Source organism: Gadus macrocephalus, chromosome 4 (assembly GCF_031168955.1).
Source record: "Gadus macrocephalus chromosome 4, ASM3116895v1".
Taxonomy (NCBI): Eukaryota; Metazoa; Chordata; class Actinopteri; order Gadiformes; family Gadidae; genus Gadus; species Gadus macrocephalus.
Window position 1 is genome coordinate 28,646,697 of NC_082385.1, and position 10,649 is coordinate 28,657,345.

Below are 10,649 nucleotides of genomic sequence, written 5' to 3' on the forward strand. Positions count from 1 at the left end.
TAGCATCAAGACAAACGAATCACTTGAATATTGAACGCAGTGTTCAATTTACCACACGGGTCAGAAAAGCAGTGAAACAAGAACTAACGTTGTATTCTCTACAGTAAACTCATTATTATATACCAGTAACCTAAAGACAATATAACCAGTAGTAAACTGGTTGTTCATTATTATATACCAGTAACCTAAAGACAATATAAACGGTAGTAAACTGGTTGTTCATTATTATATACCAGTAACCTAAAGACAATATAACCTGTAGTAAACTGGTTGATCATTATTATATACCAGTAACCTAAAGACAATATAAACGGTAGTAAACTGGTTGATCATTATTATATACCAGTAACCTAAAGACAATATAAACGGTAGTAAACTGGTTGATCATTATTATATACCAGTAACCTACAGACAATATAAACGGTAGTAAACGGGTTGATCATTATATTCCAGCAACACACAGACAATATAAACGCTAGTCAACTGTCGACCTACCTTACCTTATCTACTCCGGGATTAAAATGGTATAAAGTTGTAAAAGTGTTAATGTAAAGGGAAAAACTGAGGTTAAAGTGTTTATAAAACAAGTAAATCAGGTGAAAGGTTTTAAAAGCGGAGGAAGGGCTGCTCGCTGCGACAGACAGTTAGATGAGGAAGTCAAGGAGCCGCCCCTCACGTGTTTTCGGGGGAAACGAAACTACGCGCATGCAAGCACGCACACGCACACGCACACACACACACACACACGCACACACGCACGCACGCACGCACGCAAGCTCCAGGGCTGGACTGGGACCAAAAAATGGCCCTGGCATTTTGGCCATGGCAGCCCATTATGATTATTTATTCGACATGCGGAGGCACACAACATACCAGAGGATATATCCGCATATTGTGCTGTTTCAACAATTAAAATAAAGCGCAGTAGCCTACATGGAAGAGAGTAACCATGTTAAAAAATTATATATAATATACAGTATAGTATAGTATATTATATAATATGTACAGTTTGAACCGTCTCACAATCAGCAAAAAATGCAAGAACACAGAACAACAGGAAGACTACAAAATATATGTATTATTTCATTAAGGCCTACACTAACTAAAACACAACAAATTATAACACAGTAAGTCAAAGTGGCACCCTAAAGTATATGAGAGAGAGAGAGAGAGAGACAGAGAGACAGAGAGAGAGAGAGAGAGAGAGAGAGAGAGAGAGAGAGAGAGAGAGAGAGAGAGAGACAGAGAGAAGGAGAGAGAGAGAGAGAGAGAGAGAGAGAGAGAGAGAGAGAGATTCTCCGTGCCTCCTTTGCGTTTCTTCTCCATTTTCCTGTCAGTTAGTGACGTGACTGATTGACAGCCGAGGCCCAAGGGGCGGGACCTCGGCCCTCTGCTGTGTGTGTGATAGGGCCAGGGCCAGCCCAGAACCAATCATAATGAGTAATAGTTTTATTGAACTTTCAGGTTAGGTTTACAGCCCGCACGACCGAGAGGGAAGGAGCGGACCTCGGCCCTCGGCTGTGTGACATGGCTGGGCCGGGCCGGGTCCATAAAAAATAAAGAACCTCAAGTAAACCTCGACGGCCCTCGACGGCCTGGCAAGCTCGCACACACACACATAAGTAAAACCACCCCTGGAAAGAAGTGAATAATGGGACCAACCGTCACATGACTGCTGTTTAGAAACAGCCTTTGTTATTGCGCTATATAAATTGAATCTATTATTATTATTATTATTATTATTATTGCGAATGAGAATGTGTGTGTGTGTGTGTGTGTGGGTGTGTGTGTGTGTGTGTGCAACCCAGTCGCCAAGAAAAAACGTCGACGGTGTACGTTTCCATGAACACTGGATACGTAGCTATTTCAACGTAAAAAATTGCATGTTATACCTACAGTATCCACGGGTGCCGCTGTGGAGGCGGGTTTCGGGGTTTGGGTTTCACGGCTTTCGCGGCAAATTGTGGACACGATTGTTTTGGGGGGGGGGGGGGGGGGGGGTAGACTGTTGTTGACCGGGGAGAGGGGGGGGGGGGGAAGACACGTTTGTTGAGGGGGACGATGACGACACGATTGTAGGGGGGGGGGGTGGAACACGTTAGTTGAAGGGGGGGGGGACGACGACGACGACACGTTTGTTGAGGGGGGGGGGGGGGGGACACGTTTGTAGGGGGGGGGGCACGCTCGACAACGAGAGTTGGTTTTTATTGAACGCTCGACAACGAGAGTTGGTTTTTATTAACGAGACTTCAACACGGAACAGCTGCACGAAACGATGGTCACGTCACTCTCGGTGACGGTGTCGACAACAATGAACACACGAACAATGTTAATAGAACAACACACAACCACATAACATCCCGAACCCATTAACCCCACTTAATCCTAACAACAAAACAAGTTAAGAAAAGCCCCATTTGTCAACTGACAACCCCAATTCCCAGAATCCCCCGCGGCTCCGGAACACGGCGTAGCTTATATTAATCTTTATTATCTGAATGGGAAATGCAATATTTTAGGACAGATACACCATTAAACGCGTTTCTAATGACATTTCTAGCGAGAAATGTACATTTTCCTTACATAATCTTCAATCAGTGAATGTGTATGATCTTTATTAATCTTTATTATCTGAATGGGAAATGCAATATTTTAGGACCGATTCACCGTTAAACGTGTTTCTAATAAAATTTCTAGCGAGAAATATACTCTTTACTTGCATAATCTTCAGTCAGTGACTGATCTTTAGTTTTATAGTTATTAGGATTTGATCGGCTCGCTCGCATGTTTCAACGACGTCAGGTTGTGCGCTGCTTTCGCTATAGCAGCTCACGTGCTTCCTGTGTTTGTGTTATTAAACTGTTACTTTATGTAACTTTTAATGATATCATCTTGTTAGAAACACGTATATCTGAGAGCCAACCCAGTCGCCAAAAGCATACGTTGACAGTGTACGTTTCGTGAACACTGGATTACGTCGCATTTCAACATAAAATAGCGTGTTATACACACACACACACACACACGCGCACACACACGCACACGCACGCACAGACACACACAGACACAGACACACACACACACACACACACACACACACACACACACACACACACACACACGCACACACACACACACACACACACACACACACACACACACACGCACACGGTGCATTTCGCTGCTAAAACAACAACAAAAAAATATTCCCTCAAATATTATTACTAAAGAACCGTTTTCCAAAGAACGAAATGTAAACCAATGCATTCTGAATGGGAGTGTTTCTCCGATTTTTCCATGCTACACAGAACGAAATGTAAATATGCAAATAAAGACTTCATGGTCATAATAATTTAAATATCATTAATCTCCAGAGTGTGTTGGGTGGTATTCTATTTTTTTCAACGGGGCTGGTGCCGTCTCCTTTTGACCTTTTGACCCCAGACTTCTGGGGGAATAGCTGAATCAATTCATTAGTCAATCAGAAGCATGTAAACATCTTCCCGGTGGCGTAGGAGGACGAACAAGGTGCCCTTCAACATCTACGCTTCCAGGCGATTACAACGGTGCCACACATGAGCATATTCGAAATTGGAGGCCTTAATCAATAATGAGCAGCTATTGATTTGCTTCCCGATAAAAAATTGTGACAAATGACATGTTATTTAGCATCTACACGTTGAGATGAGTCCAATGACACCAAGCATGACACTCTAGCTAATGGTAACATGTATTTTACATGGTACACCTAGGTCTAGGACATGATCTCGGTGTAGCAAGAGGGCGAGCTTGATCTCATTGGACTCAGCTTAACGTGTAGATGCTAATTAACATGTAATTTGTCAAAAATCTCCATCGGGAAGCAAATCTATAGCTGGTCATTATTGATAAAGGCCTCCAAAATCGACAGCTAATTACTACCCCGAAACATATTCAAATATGATCATGTGTGGCACTGTTGCAATCGTCTCGAAACGTAGATGACAAAGGACACCTTGTTTGCCCTGTTGCACGACCGGGAAGATATTTTCATACTTCTAATGGATTGATTCATATTTTAAGGTTCTCGGAGTGAGACTTTAAGCGGCTGCAGCAGAAGTGTTGAGACGAAAGATGATATCAAGACATTAATAGAATATTCCCATTCACATTATGATTCTTCGTCATAACATCCGACCAAACATCCTTTACATTCACCGAGCGAAGATTATGAAAGTCCAGGCCCCCCCTTCCTGCACTCGGGGTCCGACCGGGCCAAGTTTCGGTGCGGGGGTCCCAGTTAGGCCCTAGAATATGGTATTCAAATTTCAGGGCGGTAGGACCTTCCTATCTCAAAAACTGTTTTTCCACCACATTCTGAACCATTAGGTCTCGCAGGCAACACTTCTGAAGGGGCTTTGTCCAAATGACAGTCCATTTGGGAAAACTTTTTTTCTCTATGGGCTAGAACTACAAATCTTGGATATGTCGTTCTCGGGGCCCCGGGAAATGTGTGTAAACATTTTAGCATCACTAGCTATCTCGAAAAGGCCGGAAAAGGGGCGTGACCTCCAACAGTACAGTCAATGTACATAAGACAGAGGTTAGTTTCTAGGCCCCATTTTTTGCGGGATGGAGGTGTACATTTGTGGCTTAATGTGTGTAGACACAGCTGGCCTGTGGCCACGTCTTTGAAGTCTGGGGTCAAAAGGTCAAAAGGAGCCGGCACCACGCCGCTTATGAGATAACTAAAAGTGAATCTGTATTTCTCTCATAACATTTTGTCATTATTGAAGAGAGGCCTGATTCTCAGATATGCATGTTGGACTGTTAGGGTATAGGTCTGGGAAGAACTTCAGGCCAAAATCTTGCAAGCGAGCCGCTGGGTGCAGGTGCAACGAGATGGAGCACTTGCTGAGTCATTTCCTGTAGGGCTGGAGCCACAGGTTGAAGCGTATGCGTCCTTTGAAACCCCCTTTGATATATAAGAGACCCCAAGGTACAGTTTACTTAAATGTTCTCGCCTCAGTCACCTATTGCATCACTTCCTTTAGGGCTTCGGCCTCCTAATTGATCATTGTAGCATAATTGAATGCCCTCTTTCATATTATATGATACTTCCACCACTGGGACGTGGCAACAACTCTCCAAATCCATATGGGGATGGGATGCTTTTGGACAGTAGGGGTGTACACTAGACATAAATAGGAAGCAAACTCAGGAGAAGGAATGACCTCTCACAAATATTTATTGAATAAATTGTTTCAAATAACCCTGCCTCGTTAAATCAATGAACTTGGTGTTTTGCATTCAAAAATAGGTTATAGAAGAAGTCTAAACTGCAGAAAATAAAAACATCCAAGCTGCCTTTTAAGGATACCTCGGAATATCTGTCTATTTTTTAACTGTCGGACCCCAGTTTACGACAAAAACAACACAATTTACGGCAGCTCCTTTGCCGCGTGGTTTTTAGAGCCATGTAAGGATTAGAGGGGGCGGTTGATAGCAACCACCATACCAACCATGACGGTCAAGTGACTGGATGCAGCCCCGTTGAAAAAAATAGAATACCACCCAACACACTCAGGAGATTAATGATATTTAAATTATTATGACCATGAAGTCTTTATTTGCATGGGTTTACATTTCGTTCTGTGTAGCATGGAAAAATCGGAGAAACACTCCCATTCAGAATGCATTGGTTTACATTTCGTTCTTTGGAAAACGGTTCTTTAGTAATAATATTTGAGGGAATATTTTTTTGTTGTTGTTTTAGCAGTGAAATGCACCGTGTGCGTGTGTGTGCGTGTGTGTGTGTGTGTGTGTCTGTCTGTGTCTGTGTGTCTGTGTGTGTCTGTGCGTGCGTGTGCGTGTGTGTGTGTGTGTGTGTGTGTGTGTGTGTGTGTGTGTGTGTGTGTGTGTGTGTATAACACGCTATTTTATGTTGAAATGCGACGTAATTCAGTGTTCACGAAACGTACACTGTCAACGTATGCTTTAGGCGACTGGGTTGGCTCTCAGATATACGTGTTTCTAACAAGATGATATCATTAAAAGTTTCATAAAGTAACAGTTTAATAACACAAACGCAGGAAGCACGTGAGCTGTTTAGCGAAAGCAGCCTAACAACCTGACGTCGTTGAAACATGCGAGCGAGCCGATCAAATCCTAATAACTATAAAACTAAAGATCAGACACAATCACTGACTGAAGATTATGCAAGTAAAAAGTATATTTCTCGCTAGAAATGTTATTAGAAACACGTTTAACAGTGAATCGGTCCTAAAATATTGCATTTCCCATTCAGATAATAAAGATTAATAAAGATCATACACATTCACTGACTGAAGATTATGTAAGGAAAATGTACATTTCTCGCTAGAAATGTCATTAGAAACGCGTTTAATGGTGTATCTGTCCTAAAATATTGCATTTCCCATTCAGATAATAAAGATTAATATAAGCTACGCCGTGTTCCGGAGCCGCGGGGGATTCTGGGAATTGGGGTTGTCAGTTGACAAATGGGGCTTTTGTTAACTTGTTTTGTTGTTAGGATTAAGTGGGGTTAATGGGTTCGGGATGTTATGTGGTTGTGTGTTGTTCTATTAACATTGTTCGTGTGTTCATTGTTGTCGACACCGTCACCGAGAGTGACGTGACCATCGTTTCGTGCAGCTGTTCCGTGTTGAAGTCTCGTTCAATAAAAACCAACTCTCGTTGTCGAGCGTGCCCCCCCCCCTACAAACGTGTCCCCCCCCCCCCCCCCCCTCAACAAACGTGTCCCCCCCCCCCCCCCCTTCAACTAACGTGTTCCACCCCCCCCCCTACAATCGTGTCGTCATCGTCCCCCTCAACAAACGTGTCTTCCCCCTCTCCCCGGTCAACAACAGTCTACCCCCCCCCCCCCCCCCCCCCCCCTAAACAATCGTGTCCACAATTTGCCGCGAAAGCCGTGAAACTCAAACCCCGAAACCCGCCTCCACAGCGGCACGCGTGGATACTGTAGGTATAACATGCTATTTTTTACGTTGAAATAGCTAGGTGAGGTCATGTCTTTGTAGTCCAGCGGTCTCCTGAAGGAGAAGCCTTCAAAGAGCGGGCCGCTTTAGCCTGAGGACTCTGGGGAGGAGGTGAGGAGGAGGTCATGGGTTCAGGAGACCCCCCAGTGGAGGGTGGAGGCTCTTGAGGAGCAGGACCCTCCATCAGCAACAGGCTGACCAGGACTCTGCTGGACCAGGTGAAGCTCTCTGTGGACCGTGTTCACTCCAACCCCCGAGATGGAAGCCTCTCTCAGGCTGAACAGTGAAGGGCGGGGCCAGCTGGACCTGGGAGATGGCTCCCTCAGATCAGAACCACCTTGGACCGGCCCTGACGAAGACCCTTTATGACCTGGAGCTGTGCCCCTCCGGCTGAGGGGGTGGAGGGGCTGTGGCTGAGGCGTCACCATGCCTGGAGGGGAACATTAGGGTGTGCTCCGTGGTTCTCTGGTGACAGACTGAAGTCGTGTTCTGGTCGTTGAGACGAGGAGTCCTCTCATCTCCCCCTGGAGTTCCTCCTTCTGAATCCCGGTCCCCGTCTTAAAAGGCCGTTCTAGTCCATGGAGCTGATGTCACAACGGATTCTCAAACACTCGGTGGTGAAGGGATGAACACGCTTTAACAAACCCACCTTGAAGGAACCTTTCATTATAGCTGTACAGTCTGCTCTTCATTTAGTTGTGTTGGGTCTTCTGCTCGCTTGTTGGTGTGTGTGTGTGTGTGTGTGTGTGTGTGTGTGTGTGTGTGTGTGTGTGTGTGTGTGTGTGTGTGTATGTGTGTGTGTATGTGTGTGTGTGTGTGTGTGTGTGTGTGTGTGTGTGTTGAGCACCAAAGGCTCTTCAACCATTCCAACCACCTCCAACACACACACACTATTAGAGCCATGGAGATGATGAGGCTTACGTTCCCATTTTGTGCCCAATTTGTTAACTTCGATTTTACTTTAATTCATAATAATTAAGCTTATTAATTAATAATTATCTGATATTTTGCTATATCTTATTTATGTCCATTCAACAGATCAGTTTTTACTGCGCTCTTATTTTGACCTTCTACCACAAATTTATACTGCCGTAAAGCGTAGCTTATTGTAGTAAACTGCAGTAAATTAGCCATGTGGGCCTGGCTCAGCCATCTCTGCTGAGTTAATTGAGTTCTCGGAGCATGACGCGAGCAACGGCTTTCTGACCGTAGATAACCGTCATTTAAGCATTAAAAAAGTGATTTCTTCCTTTCAATTACTGTTAGGTGACCAAGGATTTTGGGCTGGGCTGTTTCCTGTCGGCCCGCTTCTAGAACTCTCTCCGTACTCCGTCCCTCATCGGGCGTATGAGTCTGAGGTGGAAATGCACTTGCTGGTATCCTGGTTATTAATGTTGTGTAGACGAAGCCTCTGTTGTGCTTTTTATTCAGTGAACCCCGACCTTAAAGTGTAAACTGATCCTCTGCTGAACACAAGAGAACATTCAGTGGATCCTCTGAGTTGTTTATCACCATTATGCTTTATTAACCAGGACAACAGAAAAACAGTCCCTTACATGAACAGAATAAACACAAGGACTCAAACAATAGAAGAACAGTCCCTTACATGAACACAATAAACACAAGGACTCAAACAATTGAAAAACAGTCCCTTACATGAACACAATAAACACAAGGAATCAATCAATAGAAGAACAGTCCCTTACATGAACACAATAAACACAAGGACTCAAACAATAGAAGAACAGTCCCTTACATGAACACAATAAACACAAGGGGCCCTATTTTAACGGTCTGAAACGCAAGTGGGAAGCGCAAAGCACAAGTAGCTTTGTGGGCGGTTCTACGGCGCTATTGCTATTTCACAGGCGGATAAATGACACTTGCGTCGCGGCGCAAGTGTCAAAAGGGTTGGTCTGAAGCAGCCTAGTTACCCGTAGGTGTGGTTTGGGCGTAACGTCCAACAAACCAATGAGAGTGCCAGCTCCCATCCCCTTTAAGAGCCATGAGCGCATTTGAATCGGACAAGTTGATATTTTGACAGCGCGTCTGCAGTCTCCGATGAGACGGATGCACATGAATTTCAAACTGCAAATTGCTCAGTTTATTGCCAAATAATATGGCCTAATTCACACATGGAATAAGGGGTTTTCTTCCACAACTTCAGAAATACTGAGCCCTCAAATAAATTTCGGCAAAGAAAATGTATATGATATAACATATGATATGCGGTAACTGTGGTTCTATTTAATGATATACGCAATACATTATAAACATTGTTTCTTATCAGTATTGTATGCTACCCTAATATGCATGTCCCCGCGGTAATAGACATTGCCATTGATTGTATTATGCGTTACGTGTTTAGTTTGCGTGTGTTTAAACAGAGCACACACGCGCGCCCGCATTCATTCATTATTTTTAGAGCTGTCAAGCGATTAAAATATTTAATCGTGATTAATCGCATTAATGTCATAGTTAACTCACGATTAATCGCGATTAATCGCAAATAATTTTTCTATGCTAAATATCCCTTGATTTTTTTGTCCCATAATTCTTCTCATTTTAATTATCTTATCAACATGGTGAAGTGCATCGGCTTGCCTTGTGCAAATGATTTTTTATTGATAACAACATTGGCATATACTGATCAAAACAGGACGATACAAAAAAAGAGCCTATAGTGCAATTAAACGACTGCTTTGAACAAATGTCATTTGAACATAGCAGTCAGGCTACTGCTTCTTTGTTTTGAGCCAAAGGAAAAAAAAAAAAAAATATATTATTATTATTTTTTTTAATACAACAATTGCGTTAATCGCGCGATAATTTTGTTAACGCCGTTAAAATTGGTTTGCGTTAACGCCGTTAATAACGCGTTTAACTGACAGCTCTAATTATTTTTGACACTCACTGGCGGTAAAACAATGTTTTTCCCGATCAAATACTCATCAATCCTAAAAGTTATGGGCATGCAGGCCTACACGATGTCTCTGTCAAGAAAATATGTGTTTGCTGGACGGTGTTTGCAGATGCATTGATTTAAAAGTACAACTTATTACCGCTGCATCAGCTGTTCTTTCCCAAATAATTTACCAAGAATGTGCGGCAAGGTAGATGGGAGAAGCAAAGTGTATGCGCAAGGTGCACAAGCAATCCGTATGCATCGCATGCGCATGTATGCATGCGGCCTTAAAATAGCATCTGAACAACGCGCCACTGACTTTAAACCAGGTATTTCCTGGTCAGTAGCACAATGGTATTCAGAAACGGCAAAATACCGTTTGCGCCAGAACACGCCTCCTCCTTCCGCCGAACCGCCCCTTGGGGCGCATGATCAGTCCCTAATTTACCGGCGAGTGGCGGTGGTGGGAAAAGAACGCTCTGCGCCAGTTGTAAACTAGCAACGACACATGCGCCAGTGACTAAGTCACTTGCGCCAGATGCAAGATAGGGCCCAAGGACTCAAACAATAGAAGAACAGTCCCTTACATGAACACAATAAACACAAAACTCAAACAATAGAAGCAGCAGACATTACTAATCATAAACAGGTGTGCACATATCTTTAATAACTGAACATGTTCTGCTGCTGTGTTATTACCCACAGAACACAAGGAATCAATAGTCAGTTTAAAGTGATCACAACAA

General features: G+C 43.6%; 1 protein-coding gene and 1 long non-coding RNA gene across 2 annotated transcripts in view; both read right to left on the reverse strand.

Moving 5' to 3' along the window:
* The window catches only part of LOC132455170 (NACHT, LRR and PYD domains-containing protein 6-like), a 113,583-nt gene that overhangs the window by 57,691 nt on the left and 45,243 nt on the right, over positions 1-10,649 (reverse strand). The window lies entirely within an intron of this gene.
* LOC132455333 (uncharacterized) lies at positions 8,500-10,602 on the reverse strand. Its single transcript, XR_009525197.1, has 2 exons — positions 10,535-10,602; positions 8,500-8,749 (listed from the first exon to the last, which is right to left on the reverse strand). It is a non-coding gene; the product is annotated as an uncharacterized LOC132455333 (long non-coding RNA).